Source organism: Agelaius phoeniceus, chromosome 4 (assembly GCF_051311805.1).
Source record: "Agelaius phoeniceus isolate bAgePho1 chromosome 4, bAgePho1.hap1, whole genome shotgun sequence".
Classification (NCBI taxonomy): Eukaryota; Metazoa; Chordata; class Aves; order Passeriformes; family Icteridae; genus Agelaius; species Agelaius phoeniceus.
Window position 1 is genome coordinate 34,969,274 of NC_135268.1, and position 21,324 is coordinate 34,990,597.

A 21,324-nucleotide genomic window follows, 5' to 3' on the forward strand; every position below is an offset into this window, starting at 1 on the left:
TAAAATAGGAGCTAATTCATGGGAGAGGTTATGAAGTCTCAAATTGGATGCATCAAAGTTCATCTGAGGGACAACAGAATGTTCTATTTGGAAATGCTGAGGTATCCCAGATATGAACTTTTGAAGATTTCAGAAGCAAAAAGAGGTTTACCCTCATATGGGCATTTCAGTTAGGTGGGTACAAGTACTTCAGAAGTAGTAACAGTGTGTTTTGGTGGAAAACGACAGAGTTGCTAAACAGCAGTAGACTTGAAGAGGGAAAGACTAAGGGAAACTAGCTTTGATTTTGTGGAAAAGCATTGAATTACCTGAGATTACATATACAGTAGCACCCAGCAAGAAAGAAATCTGATTTGGGAACCAGTAAACTAGCTCAAAAAAAAAAAAAAAAAAAAGAAAAAAAAAAAGGAAAAAAAAAGTAGACTAACACCTGAGATGATGGCTACTGTGGTGGCCAAGGAGATTGAGAATTTATTGGGAAATTGTAAGTGTTCTGAAAAGAAAAACAACTGAAAGTGCCTTCAAAAGACTCATTTCATCCTCAGGGGTCCCATAGGGAAAGCAGACTGACTCACTGCAAGAGGACCAGAGAAAGGTACAAGTGAGAATGAGTTAGAGATTAGGTGGGAAAAGCTGAGATAAGAATGAGCTAGAGAGTGGAGCGAGTCTTTCCATACAATAGTAAGTGAGGAAACAATCTTGTGCAACAATATCCTGAAGTAGAAGCAAAAATTTACTATTTTAGCAGGAAATACTTGAAAACCCTCTTTGCTTTAGGAATTATTTTTGCTCTACATGAAAAGCTGCCATACAAGTCAATGGAGAGTCATGAATGCAGGTTTGGACCAGGTTATAAAAAGAAAAGTCAATGACAGTCACACAGTCCTTGGGACATGGATTTTTACATTTTTAAACAATATTTTAAACAGGAAAGGTTGTTGGAATAAGACATATAATGTATGTGATAACTAAATAATCTATATATTAATGGAACCATGAAAAAAAAAAAAACAACTTACAATCCTTGAGTGGGGAAAAGAATTACATGGTAAAACACCCTGAGAGCAAAGTTCTGCACAGAGGTGCCTGTCCCTGTTTACAGGGCTTCCCCTTTCATGCCCTAAAACCTATGTCTAGAGTCTCAGCCAAGTTACAAGACTGCTAACCTGTGCTGGATCTCTTGCCTCAGCAGCAAGAGCCACTGCCAAGGAAGGAAGTACAGGAAGCAAGGGAGGAAAGGCACAAGCTGTGGAGAAGCAAAAAGAAGCAAGAATGACTGGGAAGAGTGCGGGAAGAGAGTGAGGGAAGAAGGGTGGATTAGAAACAGTGGGGACGGGCAGAAGAAGAGAGGTGCTCTGGGCACAGGGTTCAATCCCATATGAGCATCCCCGTGGAGGGGCCTGTTGTTCCTCTTTTTTGCTCAGACCTGGGGGATCTCCCTGTAAACAAGGTGAGGTTGGAGGTTTAGGGACCATTTGCCTTGTTGCTCCTTTGGCTATGTGGGGAGAGTGATGGCTCTGTAAGGAGTGACAGTCCCTCTCCTGTCACTTGAGGGGGAATCTGAGCTCACCCCAAGCCCTTGTTCCTGTAGAGGAGGACACTGTTCACCTGTCAGCCTTCTGCCAGCTGGTCCCGTACCCTGTACAACAGGCCCATAATCAGGATTTACCCCAGCAGTGGCCTCTTGAGACAATATGTTGAGAACTCTGGCCTCCATCAGCCTGTCTGGGAGGCCTGGACCAATGTCTCTGGCTGTCCAGGTTGGTCTCTCTCTTCTGGAATTCCCTTTCTTGTTTGTACTTGTGAGTGCAGTCTGCCTGTGGTTTTTTTGTTTGATTTTTTTTAATAAAATCACTGCAGTATAGATTAATTTGGCTTCCCAGGCCTGAAATACAAACCTCACGCATGCCTGCAGGTCAACCTTGCCTTCTGTCCAGCGTCAAGAAGCATTCAGACTTCTTCCTGATCAGTTGGTAGGAAGGCTGGTAGTGCCAGCCTGGCTGTCTGTCCTTGTGAGAGTCCATTGAGCATGACAGAAATTGAAACTGAAATTCCTTGTTCGTATTGTCTCATTCTTTCCGTATTGGAAGCTAAAAGAACCAACAGATAGTTCCCATTCAATGCATGTACCAGAGATTGCCATTACTGTTAAAAACAGGAAAAAAATGGCCTTGTGCCTACCTTTTCCAAGAAGAATATTCATTCCTCAGCAAATGGCAAAGCAATTTTCAAGTCTCCTTTAACTCATGCCATCAAAACTGCACTTCACATTTGCATTTAATTTGTCCCCACTATTATATTTTTTTGATTGCTCTAGGTTTTAGGTTTCTTTGCCTTCTCAGGATTCTTTTGGAAGTCACCAGTTAGTAGTTTGTTTCAAGCACAAGTTTGAATTTTTTATTTTTTTTTGTTCAGGAATTTTCTGTCAGGGGAGCTTTTTTTGTAAGAGTGGTGGTTTTTATCAGATTTTTTAATAGCTCATCTTTCAGTTGCAGTATGGAAAGCCTATAGTGTGGATGGGTTAAAATCAAACAGTTTTGTAGAGGACACCTAAGAGCAGCACAGAAGCAAAGCTGAGATGTACGGTGCAACCTGACTGATACGGAAAGTTAATAGGGGTGAATTTTGCAAGTTGCTGAGACAGTTAACATCTTACTGGCAAGTTCAGCCCTTTTTCCTCTGACTACATGGTGGGGCTGAGAAGGGCCACGTGTAACTGAAAGTACTACAGTGGACCTAAGCAAGCTTCAATTTACATGAATTCATAAAGGCGCAACAATTGTAGAAAAATCCAGCTGTGAGCTGTAACTTCTGTTTAAAAAATGCAAATTCTCCCTTGACTAGAGCTCACTGGAATAAACATGCTACTTGTTTATTTCTCAAACTGTCAAACAGTTTAATTTCACTAGAAGGTACTGTGAAATAGCAAATAAAATTATTTCAGTTTGTTATGTTATTTGAAACTAATCCAAATTCAGAGAGATTATTTTTTTTTTTAGTTTTGCAGGTGTGTTGCATTTTCTCTTGTATAACTACAGTGAAAACGGGATAAATACCTCGTTTTCACGACCTGAGAAAATGTTATTGTAATCCCTTAAATCCTAACTTTATATAATAGAGGCTTTAAATTCAGAAAGTTTCTTTTGTGATTTTGGACAAGTCCTTAAAAAATCAAATATGTGTGTTTTTCTTTATTTAGATATTAAAAATTATTTCATAGGGAGAGAGGAGGTGGTTGGAAAGTGGTAGAAGGGAGGAGGTGCACAAGGGTGTTTGAAACAGGTAAAGTGACTTGCCTGTAAAGTCTAATCTGAAGCAGTTGTAGATGCTTGTCCCCTAAGGTTTCCACTTCACGCTGGTTTAGCTGTGCATTTGCAAAGAGAGATATAAACAATGGCCTAAAGCAATATGGAAAGTGGAAGGTTAGAGACATTTAAGAAAGATAGAGTTCTGCTCCTCGTTTTTGACTATGAAAAGGGAGTAATATTTTGGTTCCTATAATACTCACCAACAGAAACTTAGAATTCAGTCTTGTACGTCAGCTTGCATTCAAGAAGTTAAGCCTCACCAGTTATGTGTTTTCACATCCCAGTTTTCCATTAGTGCAAGAGAAAACAGGGTCCCCTGAATTCTGAGCTCATTCTGAGATAATCATCCATTGCTGTTGGTACAATTTTGACATATCCCCTATCCTTCCTCTCACTCCTGGAAACAGCATAACCTGATGATTTCTGTGCAGTTGCCACAACATATGCCTGAGCCTTGCCCTTTGCCTCTCATTGTGAAATTTCGAGCACTCAAGGCTATAAACAGGCCTTGCTGATGGAGCTGTGTCCTGAGAGAATCACGTTGTTCAAGATGAAAAATGTTCTGATAACACATTTAACACTGCACAGTGCACAGACAGTGTGTAGTCATTTACTCATGGTCAATTCAGAGATAAGAAGAAATGAATGACATTTTAGATACCAGAGAAATTATTCCTGAGTAGAATGACTCATGGAGAGCCCTTGAGAAAAGGACTGATCTTTGGCCTTATGAAAGAGAATATTGGTTTTCTAATGAAACAAATGAGTAAATAAAGCCTTGAAAACATAAATATATGTGTTATTCTAAGAATTGATGACACTGATATTTCATGTCAGTAGAAGACACTGGACATAACAAATTGTTAAATTACACATAGATATGGAGTCATACTTCAAACACTTAGGTGAAGCCTGAAATTTATGGGAAGTATTATATCCAATAATATGATATTATATAGACTATAGTACCAGTTTGTGATATAGCATACAGTATCATATTATAACCCATAAACTAAACTGGATCCTAATGATAGCATAACAGGAAATGTTGACCCAGCAGCCACTCCCAGAATGCTTTAATTAGGTTGAATTTTCAGATTTTTAGGTTTCTTTCAAAATGGGGTTGACCTAGGTAGCCACTGCAGTAGACCTGCCTCCTCCTTTCATTACACAAAAATGTGCTGGGTTACCCAAATGGGAAATACTGCTGGCTACTCCAGCAGTGTGCCAGAGAGAAGCACAGAGGACTTTTGTCTTTTCTGATACTCTGTCTGCCTTGTCTCCATTGTGGAGCTCACACAGGCAGGAGTAAGGACAACCTTGAAGTTTCTTCTCTCAGTGTTCCCTTCAAAATCATGGCATACTTCCTACCTCCCTTTACCTTTTACTATCATCAAGAAGAGAAATGTGGTAGTTAAATGAAAATACCTGCAAAAAGACGAAGACTGGTCCTCCTCATCTGCATGCTCCTTGAGGGAGGCTATTGCCTCCACTAGAGTGGCAGGGATTGTATTATTCAGCTGCTCCTATTATTGGTTAAAATACAAAATTCAGGTTAGCTAGTAGGATGCTATCAGAGATACTGGGAAGAGACAGGTGACTGTGGAGCGCCATGGATGTCAGGATTTAGCATGATGGGGCTCTTTTTTTACATAAGAAACACTGCATACACTTCAGCTAAGGTAAAACCCTTTTTAGAGAAATGTTTCATTGTATTTTAGCAACTATTTGGTGTATGCAGTCATCCATTGTCCTTTTCTGTTTCTGTAGGCTTGGAAATACTTAAAGGCAGCATATGTTTTTTCCCTTAAATATATTTTATAAATAATCAGTTTTAATTGCTTGCAATAAATGTAGTCAGGTAAAAGATTTTGAAGCTACGTGAGGTTGTGTCCAATGGTAATAATAACATGAACTGCCACAGAAAGCTGTGTTTCATTATGGCCTAAATTGAGAGAATACTCATCCAAAATTTTATTTCTTCATAATATAAAATTAATACCAGAACTGTATGAACCAATTTTTTTCCTGAAAATTAAATAATGAGCTAAAACTGAATTTTCAAAAAAATGTAGACATATTGGAACATCTGCAGAAACCATTGTTTCCCATTATTCAATAATCAGAGAAGCCAAACCTTAGAATATATGCTCCTAGTTTTGAGGTTTCTGCATGAAAAAACATGTGTTTTGTCTTATCCCATTTCTCACAGTATCAGTGAACCTTCCTATCAGTGCTGCAGGAGTCTTTATGACAAAAAATTATTTACACAGAGCTTGGACAAAAAAACCTCCACACCCACATGTGATCCAATTAGTCTTTGAGTAGAAATTATCATCACTATAAAGCTATGCTAGAAAGACAAAATGGGCAATTTGTTACACAAATAAAATTGTTCTACATATTATTTAATTGTTCTTTTTCATGATCAACAATGGAAAGTTTGCAGTGTGTCATAAAATTTAACACAAACTGCCTTTATCACTATAACACTTCAGACTGAGGTATGCTCATATTACTGCAATCATTAAATGCCTGTCATTCAGTTTCTGAGTTCAAAATGACATTTGTTCCTGCAAAGAAGCACAAAACAAGGAAACTCATTATACATTTCCAATAGGTGCATGCTGAAATACCAGTATGTTGTTTGGCCAACAGCATTCCTTTCTGAAAGTAAAGGTAGACAAAAGCTGTTCTTCCTCAAAAGTTAGGTCCTTAGATTCTTGACTGGATCTGTGTTCATCTCAGAAGCCTGTGCACAGACCAGCCAGCAGTGCTTTACAAACAGCAGCGAGCTGTGTGTCTCATCATCTCTACGGCACCCCGTAGAGATCTTTGTGCAACTTTGACACCACAGTCATCAAACTTGAAAAACATTTTGAAGGACTAGTGGAGAGAAACATTCCCCTTCTCAGGCAGACATAAGCTGCATAACTTTTCAGAATATTTTTTCTTATTCTGATGATATACCTCATTTAAAATGATATCTATTAATTAAGCAGGATTTGAAGCCTGTCGACTATCTTCGAATAGAAAGGAGTAAGGCTTCTTCAATTCTAGGCTTGAGGAACTCACAAGACAGAGACAAAGGTATTTTTTAATTGCTGAAGATGACTGCTGCACTGCAGATGCTGCAAGGACTAGCATGACATATTGTAAGGATAAGCAGGACTTGAAACATTAGCATTCACAGTGGATCTCCTTGACAGGATTCAGTATTGCTGAGATGTAAGATCTCAAAGCCTGGGAGAGTCTCGTCAGAAATATGTTTGGAGAAAATACTCTACATGCAACATTTCTGCTTTGTTTAGAGAAAAAGCATTGCATTGCTTGACACTTGTGATTTATATGACCACAATCCCATGGATACATGATCAGCTCTTCTAGAGGCATCCTTGCTGTAAAATTACGAACATATATATTATAAAAACAAGAAACCCAAACCAAACCAAGCAAACAAAGAAACAATCCTCCTCCCAACCTAAATAAACCCTCCCCAGCCCAGATCTATCAATACCTGTCAGTCATTTAAAGTAATACAAAGAGAATAATGCTTCCAAATGTTACACTGACATCCAACCTGGAAAAAATCTACAACATGAAAACAGTTAGAAAGGGTAAAGAGGAACTTTTCTATGTGATAAATTATGTTGATTGCTACTAGCTGTGTCTACAGGGTATTTTGTAACCCTCCGAAAGTTCTTACTGCACATTTTCTATCGATAACACTATGATTTGTTGTTCTATTGTATATGCATTGTTTTTCTACTGTACTTTATACCATAATGATAAGAAACACAGAGGGGACTTTCTAGGGACACGTGATGACAGATATCAGTTTCAATAGGCAACAATCAGATGGAGGTATCTTAATCTCTGTTGTAGGACTAAAGAGCAGAATGAAATGAGACCACTGTAGCTCAGAAAGTTCTCCTCTGTGTGGAGATTACTATCTCTATGGTACTTTGGCCATATATACTTGCTAGACTATTCCAGATGACTTCAGACAAATTTTCTCAGACCCAGTCTAAAAGGTAAATTCCCTTTGATTAAATTACTGCAGAGTAAGGCATATGATTCCATAGTCAAAAAATTCTTGTTTTCTGTAGCCACATATCAGAACACCAACGACTTTTAGGGATGAAAGGTACTTAAAAACCCTGATAGAAATAAAATCAACAATCACTACAGTCCAGTTAACAATTTTGTACAGATATCTATTACACAAAATATTAAAAGTTTTCTGCTTTCTACCACTTAGAAGTATACACCATCCTGTGTTAAAATCATTTTGCAAAACTAACTAGATACTTAGTCATGTTAATCATGAACTCCAGACTTCCACAAACTATGAGGCTAAACTTTTTTAAAAGCAACAGCTTACTCTCAGAAATTAAAAAAACTTGAATGCTTTTATATTGTTCTATGTGCTGGTTGCATCAGAGTAAGTGTGGACTTTACAACCATAGAATAATGAGAAATAATATGGAATTTATTTGTATTTTTATCAATTTGACATGATTAAAATAACATAAAACCAAACTAAATTAATGGTCTGCTTCAACTCCTATCTGGGCATGGTTAATTGAAGTACTCAGGAACATATTTTTTACATGAAATAAGATTTCTTTGTGCAACTCAGGGCCCTGAAAATCAATTTATTTCACTCTCATTATTTTTCTTTATAAAATAATCAGTACATTTGAGACATATCAATATCAAAATATTGATTTTAGACTCTTTTAAGAAAATAATTACCTACTTGTAGAAAAGTCTTACTCAAAATACAGTCTAAAAGAAGAGGAGATTTGCATATGCTATGTTTTTAATAGAGTTACAGTGCCCTGAGCTTTCTTTGAAAAAGGAGTTGAGTGAAGAAGGCTGAAGTTTGTAGAATAAGGAAATTGAAGTAAAATTTTAGAATAATTAAAGGTTATTTTAGGGTTTTTTTTTTCCAAAGAAAAAATACATTATTCTAATCTATTAGAATTATTTAAGAAGGTGAAAGTAGAAACAAAATAAGAATATTAAAATTATTTTTACCATTAAGTAATTTCTTCTTGCAAAGTGCAGTCTCCAAAGTTATTCCCTGACCTTTCCCAATCTAAGTAAAAAAATATTGTTGCAATACTTATCGCACACATAAAAATGTTTTTACAATAATGGATGGTCATAATTTAGGATTTAAAATATTCCTGCTTCTGTTCATTAATTCCAGCAGCTACAGCAGTCAAACTCAGAGGTAAAAAAATAACAAGTTTTGCAGTGATGAAAACAGCTGGATTTAGGAAATTTATGGAAGTTATAGTCAGTAGCATCTCTTAAATACCACATTAAATAATCATATTAAGCAATAACATATATGACTGATAAATGGAAATATTCCCAATAAAATACTTATAAACTAAATCTAAAGCTCTAAATGAGTATTATTTAAAACACCATAGCCAGAGTCTTGCATTTATAAAAGCACATAAAGAGGAAGCTTTGAAGAGTTAGAGTTCAACAGAGAAGTTCAATTCTGGCAAGTTAATGGAATTTTAGCATGCTTTTTCCTGAAAACTGCTGCAATCTTTTTGCCTAATGTAACCTATCTCATTTCAGTTAATGGCATTGAAGGATCCTAAAGCTAAATGACTGAGGCAGGATTGAAATCAGAAGTAGCTCTTAGACAGGAAAATGCTAAGTGCTGCATTACAGCCTTCCATCATTTATTTGCACTTACAAAAACTGAGGCGAAATAATTGAAAGTCCCTCTTTACTCCATGTTGCCTAGAATAACAATTTCTGACTTGTTTTATCAGCCAATGTACAGCACAGCTCATGGAGTCAAAAAGGTGCAAGTGATGGCACAGCCCTAGTCCATGCCGTGCTTCAGAGCTGCTGGAACAGGTGACAGAGCACCACACAGCCTTTCTCCCTGAAAAATGCAGTGTCCACCTGCACATAGATGGGCATTGTGCATGAAGGGCTTTTGGATAGATCTAATTGTACATTATACACCTATTAGTAGAATAAGGGTAATTTTTAATGCATTGTTATCAACACAATCACTGGTGAAAAAGAGTCAAACTCATGCTGTGGATGGTTTGGCTTGAAGCTCTGGGTATCTTATGAAGATTTAGATGTCATTAAGAAAAATCCATTGTTTTCAGAATAATTATTTCCCTGCTGAGAAAGCATCCCCCAGTCTACAAAACCAGTATATTAACTTAGCATAAGAAAACAATCTTATGGCATTTTTTTTCCACTAGGATGGTAGAAACACTAATAAGAAACCAAGTGAGCAAAAATGCTTATTGATGGGAAGTCAAACATGCCTGGAGAAGAAAAGCTTTTGTTTTTTTAAAAGCAAGGTATCAGGAGTTTCATATGACTCCACAAACACACACTGTTTAATAAAATATTTAGGTCCCACTCCCTTTAGGAGTTAAAGATAACCTGGAGTTTTCCTGGCAGTTATCACTGAGAACTATTTTTGGTCTTGCGCAAGACTGAGTTGGAGCTACTGACACTTTGCAAGGGAACACAAGAATCTTATGCATCTGTGTCAAGGCTGCCTGCTCCTCTTCTGAGGCACCCTGACTCAGCCAGGCAAACATGTGTTGTTCCAGACTCGTTCTCCTTGGGCTCTTTTTATCCCTCTACATGCGGAAACAAGAAAAAAGTTGCCTTGGAGGCATAAATTTCCTTAACTCCACTTCTGGGCTGATTTATGTTGCACCTTAGCCCACTCTGATGTTAGCCTAGGGGTGTGACAGGGCTGCATGTGCTGCATATTTTTATTTTGCTGTGCTGTTATAACCAATTACTCTGAACAGCAAAAATGGCGAGTAGTACTGAGATTTACTGTAGCATTTGGTTTGAATAGAAAGCAGTTGTTTTCAGCAAAAGGATGAAGAGTAAAAGTAGGTAAATGAACTAAATGTTTGAAAATTATTTTAGCCCTGCACCAAAAGTCTTGTTTTCATTGGAAGGGAAACCCCTTCCTTGGATTGTTGTCCAGTGGGCTCTTCAGCTGCATCAGTTACAGTCCCAGTTGGGGTGATCAGGCAAAATGCAGTCTTTGAGCACCTAAAAGCCTTACTTTTTCTTCTGAAATACTGAGTACTTAGATATAGATCCTGATATGCTGAAAGCCTTTTCCTGTGGGATTAACAGTAGGATTTTAGGTGCTGAGAGATTTAATTTCTATGGTCTTCAGACCTTGTACCACTTTCATACCTTGTGTTGCATGGTGAAAAATAATCTTGTCTAGATGTTTTCTTATGTATGAATCAGTCTGGGCTTAGAAAACACAAGTTTTCAAGGAATTTCTTCCAGTATAAAAGGAATTAGGCACCTCAGTGAGATGCAAGCCAGATTGGACTGAAAAATCTGTATTTCAAACAGGAAATAATTTAGGATAATAGTAATTTCAAACATGAAATGTAATCAAGGAGAGGGAAACTAAGATGAATGCAATCTATTTATGAGGAGACAGGTAAGACAGCTACATTATCTCCATAAATTCTGCTTTGCTCTTTCCTATGAGTTATTCAAGCTTTCAGAAAAGTCATAAAGTAGGAAAAAAATCCCTGTGGAAGTAGTGGGGGATGTTTTGTTTTTTTTCACATTATATTACTGAGAGCACGATTTCCTAACCTTTACTACCTGAATGTTAGTTAATACATTCATGAATCTAAAAATTTAAGATTTTGGATTTACCATTTGAGTACTCTAACCAATTGGAATTTACATTAAATTTAGTTTTATTAAGGAAAACAGAAAAAGTATGAATTCTTAGATCAAAATCTCAACTTCTCTTTAAACCCTGACAACCCATCAGTTTGCTACTTCCCATATCAGTCTATGAACTATTTGCCCCAAAACCATCATCAATAAAGGATTCACATTACTCAGCCTGCAATGAACCTCTTGCTGCTTTCAGTTCAAAGGGCTTTGTGGATGTGTGGGTACCTATAAGTAACAAAAGCCTTGTGAGGAAACAACCTAAGTCATTATGGTACATAACAAGAAACAGGAACTGTAACCTTAAAAGAAAAGCAATGGCTATTTTACTTAGATTTTTTTACACTGTGTCATTCTCTCATAACCGATGCAAAATATTTATTTGGTGGGTTTTGATTCAGAAAAGTTCCTGGTGGTCATCATCAGATCAATAACTTATTTTCCATTTTAAAAATTTAGTGAATAAATATTGGACACTTGAATTCTGCACTGATAAGCAGACAAAGAAATTTTCCCTAAATGGGGCCAATGGACTTGTGACAAATCATTTTCACCACACTCAGCCACCAGCTTCCCTGTTACCTAATGGCATCTTGTCAGTATAATGAAAACAGTAGTTCAGTGGAAAAAAAGGAAAATATCACCTGTGGGTCCACAAAAAAAGGAGATAAGAGGGAAGAAGGCAGTAGGTTGGACATGCAGATATTACTGTCCTTACTGACGCACTGCACACACAGTAGCCAGGGAAACAAAGGAGATGAAGGACAGGTTACATTTATTTATTTTAGTAACTGACAGTCCTGATTCTATAAATAATCATTCAAGTCTAAGCAGAAAGTAATACCATAAAAATATGCGCTTTCCTCAATTTAACTAAATTATACATTCTTTATAGCTGTTCTTTTTGAGTGCTGATTATAGCATTACTGTGGCATCTAAATGCCTTCCAGCAGCTCACTGTCAATGTGGTTACTAATTGCTATGTTATATTTTATTAGAGCTTGATCTTGCAAAATGTTGTAAGAGTTGCATTGGGAACAAAGACAAATCACCATTTGTCAGCATCAAAAATTCAGGAATGGACTGAAAAGTTCATATTTTCTTCAGTCTGTTACATTTCATTCCACACACGTATACATATTCAGCATAGTCTGGTTCTCTGTCTCCATTAAAAAAATTAAGGAAGAGCTTCTAGTATTGTAAAACTGAGGATTTATGTCACCTGTTGGAATGAGCCACAATGCTCATAATGCTTAATCTAAGTGGTTTTTTCTTTTCAGCTGACATACAGAAATTAAATTGTTAGTAATACAAAAGGAATGTGTTATCTCGTAGCTGCTTTGGAATACCTCTAGTGCTTTTGACTAAACTGTTCAATTTATAGCAGCCACAGAAATTTGTTCCTATCAAATCAACAGGAAGGCTCACATGTACAACAAAGAACAACTCTGCTATGGCAGAGGGCTTGAATGGATATCTCAGGTGGTCTCTTCTAGTATTGTATGGCCCCAAAAGAGCCAAGAGGAAAGCACAACAGCTTGGGAAGCTGCATTTTTAGCAATCTTATACTGCAGGTTTTTTCAGTGTTTAACAAATATAAATGCTAGCAATAGGTATGGTCAAATTTAAATGAGATGCAGTATGCTAGCCTTGGATCTGAAGTGCATTTAGCTTCCTAAAAGAGTAAGTGATAAGAATTGTTACGGTTTGAAAATTGATCTTGGGAAATTTTTACAGTGGCAATGTAATCAATCAGAGAGCATCTGTGTACAGCATTGCTTTGCAGGGTTATGCATGGTTATGCATTCATAGTTATCAATGTAAAAGAAAACAAGTTATCAATGTAAAACAAAACTCTCCTATAACTTTGTGTATGTGTATATGTGTCTCTCTATCTAATCTCTGTCTAAATCCACACATTCGTACATATGCATATATGAAGATACATAAAATCATATAATCACCTTTATTTTACTGACTACTGATTGATACTGTTGTCCCACTAAAAACTCATTATTACTATAGCTCAGCTTTTAAGACAGAAGATGCATGTTTTGTATACATCCTGTCAGTTGCTTTCATCCAACTGAATACTCTATTAAATAGCTGAAGGCTTACAAGTAATCCTATGAAGAGCCCAAACAGACTGTCCCAGCTTTCAGTGGATGAGTTATGACATTCAGTCATATGCCTGAAACTAAGCCATGAGGAGAAAAGTGCATTTAATTTCTGCAAAGTGAAGTCAGTTGTTAAGTATCTGCTGAAAAAATTTAATTTAAAGCTTATACAAAGATAAAAGTAGTATTGTCAGGAAAGACTGATAAAGTATTATGAATTTATTCTTTCTCATTCCTTCCTCTCATTTTTTTCTCTTGCCCCTTCTGTTTCAGTTTTTCTTCATTTTCCAGCACCCCAGGATCTGTGCATGGAGCTTGATGTAGTTAGAACAATTGGACTGTAAATCAACAGTCACTTGTTCCTTCATTGTTTGTATGTTACATCTAATAAAAAAAGGAAAAAAAGAAAAATTGAATTTTAAAAACCTCACATTGGTACATGGTGATTTAAGTTCATTGCCATAGTGACTACTGCTTATTTCTCAAGCTTAGTCTTTCTACAATAACAAAGCTATCACCCACACATCTCTCTGCTTATTCTTCCTCAAATAAACACTCTAATACACATAGTACCAGAGAATAAGTACAGTAGATACTGAACTTTGGTATTTTTGTGAAAAATCGCAGGAAAGAATGTGACCTCTGTGTGTGGTGAGAACTAATGTGGAAAAATGTACAAATATAGGAGTTAATTTACTGAAAAGAGAAATATCAGTTGCAAGGGATTAATGAATTTCTCCAGTATTCATCTTATGTTTTTAAAAAGTGAAGATATATGACCTCTTTTCTGTTTTTTCTGAAGTCATACTGATCTTAGGCAATTTGCAAACTTACTTTTTAAAGCAAGAAGCATTATTACAGTTTCTAAAATGAATCTGGTCTACAAGTTATGTTCCCAAGCTTCCCTACTATTTTTCCTTTGCAGTGCCTCCAGTTATGCAGTTTTTCACTTGTGTTACTACCTCTTTAGGAAGAGAAGGTAAAAAGTTGTTATATACACTCCATATCCTTTTCTAATCCTCCACTCCCATTCTCTATAGAATTATTGTAAAGGGACCTTAGAAAATTATGGAAGAAGACAAATGGTTTTCAATTACATTAAAAGGGTTGTAATTTATTGTGAAGTCACATGGAACATCTAGGATGTTATGAGAGTGTGTAAGAACTGGAGAAGTTCTATCAGTGGTACTTTACCAAGTACCAAAACCCCCAAAAATGTCATATATTTGGAACCATGTAATTAATAAAATTTTACTTCTTTCAGCCAACATGGGGTTTTTTCCCAGAGGGGAGGAGAGGATTTTAGATGCCTCTTAGTGCTTAATTTCATAGTCTTATCAAAATGTTACATTTTATTAGAAGAAAAAGCTGAATCTAATAATTTTGAACATTTAATGGCAGTATGTAATTTTCTTATCTCACAATAGAATTTTACAGCTAATTTTATCAAGATTATGAGAAAAAAATATTTTAAAACTTTTTATAAATTTGAACAGTATACCTTTTTTTTGCAAAGTCCAAAACTGGTGTTCACATATAACCCAAACCATGTATTTCCTTGAATTAACTTTTCTTTTTTATCTTGAAAAAAAAATAAATATGCTATTATTTCAACTCCAATTTCAGTGTTCAGTGGAGCTATCACACATTTTCCTGATCCATTCACCACACTGGAACTTTACCAAAGCATTTGCAAGCTTTGTTGCCTCTCTTAGCAATCTGGTGCCTGGAAGGGAGATAGCTGCAAATGTTGTTTCTCTCTCTAACCCACAGTCAAAAAGAACATTGGCACTAAATCAGTAACTTTGTTGCCAAAGCTACTTTTTTTATCCCCAGTTCTCTACCAGCTTCTTACTGTTTTTCACCTTCATTGACTTTTGATTTTCTTCTGCCTTCTTTTGGACAGAACTGTTGTAATGGGACTTCATTACAAGCACTTGCCCTAGCAGATTGACCTTACTTGGATATAGAAGTATTTCCTTCAGGTTCATGAAGAAAGATTTTCCAAAAGAGCAGGTTCATGAAGAAAGATTTCCAGGTTCATGAAGAAAGATTTTCTTTCAAAGGCAGGCTGTCTGTGTAGATACCCTGTCCCTTGGAGAACAGTCCACAACATTCTGTCCATTACATCACACACATATATATATATAAGATTCTTCAAGTTAGAAAGACCTATAAGTCTCTTAAGCAGCTTTTTAATCAGCTGGAATTATTGCTTATATTTCTCAGCAGATTAATCCCTCCCAGTTTCCCAGTTCTGTCTAGGGGAGGGCAGCTGAATATTTTTTCCAAAACCCTGAATCCAGGGATCTACAGGGCTGTGCACTAATTGTCATTGAAAAGGGGTAGCAAAATTCTGAGCAGGCTTTCTAAAATAATCAGGATACAAGAACATGCATAGCTCATATGCAGCAACTCCATGAATGTTCAATGCAGTAAAGAATGCACATATTATATTGCAATGAAAGTTTTTTCCTATGGATTTCTGTAGGCTTCACAGCGGGGCCCTGATATTTAATACTGAGTCGATCAAATGTAACCTTGTATTACATTTAAAACTCCAAGCATCACAAATTAGAAATTCAAAGCTATTCTAACAAGCTGCTAAAGGGGATCAGCAGGGAAAAACCTAAGATTGTGATATGAATGGCTAGTGATGACAATCAATTTCTACTGTTAAAAAGTTATGTTATAGTATGTTGGGTTTATTTCATATACTCTATGATTCAGACACAGTTATCTTCCATGATTGTAACAAAAATCTTAGATTTTAGAAAACTGGCCATCAAATTCTTTTCATGCTTTAAGTGAGAAAGCTAGTAAGATCATCTGAAAGGCTGGGCAGAAAGAGTAATATATTTTTTTAAAAGGAACAGAGCAGAAGGAAATTCATGAAACAAAACTCCACAGAATAAAACGAGAACACCCAGGAGTATGCCAGTGTTAGCAAAATACCAATAGGCCTGGAACACAAAGGAAAATCAGCACCTCCTACTACCCTTTCCTCTGGCAAACTTCATAGTGAACCCAGAGAGGAACTCCATCCTTATGTCCCAGATTTTATATCCATATTATGAAAGCAAACTTACTGAGGAAAAGGCTGAGTTGTCAGGTCACATGTGAGGGGAGAAGCAGAGGAAACACAAACCACTCAACCCAGTGTCGGAGTGGCTCAGAGAGCTTTTCTTTCCCAAGACCTCCATTATATAGGGCATTTGAAAGTCCCGGTCTGGATGCTTTCATTGGCTTGAACCCCACAGCCCTTCAGGTCCTGGCCAGTGAGGTGGCTGCAGCTTTGGGAGATATTTGGTTGGCCAACACCCTTGTCAGTCACTGTAACAATTAGTCAAAATACCAGGCTATAGCCATTTCTTTTTAGAAATGTGACAGAATACACTATATCAAAGTCAAGTTATATTTTACTGTGAAAGTTTGGAAAAGTCAAGAAGTTACTGTATTCTAAAAACATCTAGATTTTTAATTCAGTCACTTTATTCAAAGTAATCTTTCCAGTATGTCTAACAATGGGTTTATATGCATTTATTACACATTTATATGCAAATGTTGTAATGTGGAAACCAGAAATACATCTGCTAATACATTCAGTTAAAAGATCTCCAAACTGGATATTAATATAAAGTGCACATCTATACCTTAGGGAGTCAGTTAAAACCTTGGTTAAAACAATTTCGCATTTCAGATCTTAGTTATTATTTCTTTCTTTCAAAAAATGCTGCTGTTCAAATTTAAATATTTGATGCAAATGAGCTTCAGTGAATGCAGTAAATAAGCTCTCTCATTTTATGAGTATCAGTCTCTGAGCTCTTTACATGGGAGCATACAGGCTGAGTCATATATGATTTCATAAGTCAAGTTTAGCTGAATGAAGGCAATTCCTTCTAAGTTCAAACTTTGAAAGTGAGTTGAAAATTGAAGTTCAGAGTGATTCAACACAGTAATTGCTGGTAAAAGTGGTTGATTTTAGCAAGACAGTTTGAACCTACTGGCATGCCAGAATATGCTTGGAGAAAGCTCATATATAAGGGCTAGTGACATTGCTTAGCCTAGTCATAGAAACATAGAATCAATGGAATCTTGACCACAGCAGTTTCTTGAATTCAGTTTTCACTCAATTGCACAAACCTTTCTTTTCTCATTGGATGTAGCCCTGCAACAATCTGTCTTCCACACGGTTTCCAGGTGAAGAAAACAAAAAAAGAAACCCCACAGAAAGACCAGGTTTTGGAATCCAGAGACTCACACCGCAAATCAATGTACTTGGTTCTAGAGTTTACTAGAAAATGCATATTCCAAGTTATATTTCTTGCAAAAGAGCTAACAGCTTCTACAGCACAGTGTGCATTAAAGGTGTTTCTGTATGGAAAAGCAAAAATGGTTGTCAGAATGCAAAGCTTAAATCCTAAGACAAGAGAAGGCTCCTTTAAACAGCAAGTACTCAGGATCTAGACAAAGTCCAACCAAGCCTTTTTGTTTGGCAGAACCAGTGGCTCACAAATGGGGACCACCCAAAATAGTTGACCTCATAGCAGGTCAGAGCTAACACCGATGGATTAAGAAGTATTTTCCTTATTAAAAAGTTAGGATGCAGTTTGACTAATATATTTACATGGCCATGCCAGCCCAAGCACAGTGCATTCCCATCTTTAGACATTCACTCATTCATCCCACCAACCTCTGCCTTCACAACAGAACAAGTGTTTGTGTAACCAGCTGACAAATGGGACCAATTCCCCCATTCAAATCCCTTCTTTATTGTTAGGTTTATTGTTCTTGAGCTGGATCTATGCCACAGCTCAGTTTACCTTTTAGTCTGACAAGTGCTGGTGATGCATAGGCGTGGGAAGAGAGAAAGGTGGGGAGAGGGATTGCTTAATGCTGTACCATACCTACAGGAGGTCTGTGTCATTGCCACTCCAGGGGTCCCAGCAGTGGCTGCTTGCAATGAGAATACAGAGGGTCAGTGTAAAGAGCTGCAAACAGAGCTCTTAAAGGAAGCAGAGATTGAGCTTCTCAAACCCAGGCTCGCTTGGAACTTGTCTTCCTGTTGTACTGGAAACAGCACTGTAGAAAAGGTGTTTTTAAATAGCATTGCATAAAGAACATGTTTATCTCAGCTTCTGTTGAATCAAAGCAGCTTCATATGATCTTGAATTCTGGCGAACTATAGGGCACAGGAGCAGAATACTCTGAAGTATAATTAAATACTCCTCTTAGCAGGGATCTGCTTCCAGAGAGCACTGAAAAATCAGCACAGCTTTCAGATTGGGTCAGTAACAGCAGAAGTCTTCAGTGAGATTTTTAAGGCATCAAAACTCTCCCTGTGCTACCCTGAACGAAAAACACAGGTTGGAGTGGTGTTTGAAGGAGAGGATATGGTTTAAGAAATCATATAAAAATATATGTTCTGAGCAGAGAGGTTTTGTCTGGCTCCTTTTTTTTTTTTTGCCTAACTGTGATCATGGTCATTGTACAAAGAGCACCTCATTTCTAAGAAAGCCATCCAAGAAATCAAAGGGCAATATCTTGTGTGACAGGGTTAGCACCAATTTTTAATTAAAATGTATGATTAACACTTGTGTTTTTAATTTTAAACTAGTAACATGGCATAAATCATCACCAGAATCATTGCTTCATCTGTAGCTTTTTTAAAAAAATGTATCATACCTAGTAAGCAAAGTATTTTAGAGCAATCAGAACTCTTTCAAATTCATCCAGCTCTTAGAGTGGCAAAAGAATAATTTGTACTATCAGCACTTTCAATAACAAGTTGTGTGTCTAACACAGGAACCATGCTAAACTGGATTTTACTATTCAAATAATTCTGTTTTATTTAAAAAATAAAAATGCTCCAAACATAAACTTTGACAAACCCATGTACTAAAGCTTAGCCTAGGAACTGATAATTGTCCTACATTTCCTACTACAGGTTATTCAAAATACCAAAATTATTAACATTCAGATCCCATGTCTCCATGGCCTCTTCTTGGCCAGCAAATTTGCCTCAACTCTCCCCTCATATTTCCATAGAGACTAAAACTGCATTACCACAGCTCTTGGTTGTGCTCCATACCCGTTGAGCCATGCTGCACTGCCTAGCTCAGACATAAGAGCATGCTTGATGCCCTATCTATTGATAACGTGCCTGGGTGGCTGCTGCCAAAGGTAGCAGGCAAGTGTGGCTCTTCCATTCTTTTCCCTACTGAGTATTGATAAAAATGCTTTTACCTGCATAGATCCCAATCTCCCCCAAACTTGTAAGAGTACAACTGCACCAAGCTATTGCTACATTCAGTGCTTTTCTAACAGTATAACTCGAATACAGTTTAAAAGGTCTGTCTAAAAGCTTACTACACCAAATTTGGTCAATAGAGTGAAGTAAATGGCAGTACTTCTATATGAAAGGTTACTTGGATCTTCCTTAATGGGGTTAATAAAAGCAACACATGACAATGTGCCAGCATTGAAACATTTGCAAAGTAAAAAGGCTTTTTCAGAGAATGGGGCTGCTGTTCAAACTTAAATATGCACTTACTGAAGTCAAGGTAGACAATATCCACTGCTCTCCCCCCATCTACCATGCTTGTAGTTTGCTTGGTAAAATAATCATCTTCATAGAAGGCTATCAGGTTGGTTAAGTATGACTTCCCATTTAAGAACCCATGCTGACTACTCCTGATCACTTTCCTGTCCTTCATGAACCTGGAAATGGTTTTCAGGATCAATGGTTTTCAGGATCAGCATTCCTTCACAGTTCAAGAACTGTGAAGGAATGCTGCATCCAGATCCAATGGATTTATTTATGTCAAGTAATTTAAGTATTCCCTAACTTGATCCTTTACTACCAAGGGTATGCCTTCCTTGTTCTTGCTTTTCCCTCTGGTCTCCAGGTCCTGGGATTTCTGAGGGTTGGTCATACTAATGAAGACAAAGGAAAGAAAGAATTCAGTACCTCAGCCTCTTCAATGTCCTGTGACACTAGGCCCCTATCCCACTTAGTAGCTTTGCCCTTCCTAATCCTATCATTGCATCCTCAAGAATTGTTTCTATGTTCCCCTTCTGATACCTATCACTTTTCCCCCCTTCTGTATGCTTGCTTTTCATGGTCGAGTGCTCCTAGGAGCTCCTTGCTCATCCACACAGGCCTTGTGGTATCCTTGCTTAACTTCCTGCTCATTGGGATGGACTGGTCTTGAGCTTTGAAGAGGTAATCCTTGAATATCAAACAGCCAGCCTGGTCCCCTCTTCCTTCCATAGCCTTATCCTATGGGACTCTTTCAGGCAGATCCATGAAGAGGCCAAAATCTGCTCTCCTAATGTTCAGGGCTGTGATCTTGCTGTTTGCTTTGCTCTGTTCTTTTAGGAGTCTAAACTCCACTGTCACTGAAGCCAATACTGCCTTCAGTTGTCACATCCCTGATAAGCTCTTCCTTATTTGCAAGTGTGATGTACATCAGATCTTCTCACTGATTTCTCTGTCATCTCTATCAGGATTTTCATCAGTTCTTTTCAGGAACTTCCTCGATTTCTAAATGCCTGGCATTTTTATCAGGGTGGTTAAAGTCCACCACAAGAATCAGGACCTGTCTGTGAACATGAGGCTTCTTCTGGCATCATCTACTGCTTCCCTGAGCAGGCAGCCTGTAGCAGACACTCCCTACATTGTCATCCATGCTGGTTTGGTGTTGAATCCTTTGAAAGTTCTTAGCAGGCTCCTCATCCATCTTCAGAAGGGCTCCATATACCCTAACTGCTCTCTCCCAAAAGGGAGCTCTAAAGCAACTCCAGCTCTTTGTCTTCCTATCCTGTCCTTCCTAAAGGGCCTGTATCCCCCCACTGCATTACTGCAGTAATGGAAGCCATCCCACTACATTGCCATGATCCCAACAAGACCATAGCCCTGCAATCCCATGCATTTCTCTGCTTACTCACATTTATTCCCCATTCTGCACACATTTGTGTACAGGCACTTCAGAGACACTTGGACCTGTCATTTCCCAGAAAGGATCGGGAAATTTTTCCCAATTTGGGGTCTTGTAGGCACTTCCTTGCTTCCTGAAAATGCTTAAGGTCATTGAAGCTCTTTATTATGGTTATGTTTGCCTTCACTCACACCATCTAGGCCCTCTGCTAGACAGCTCTGTGCCTCA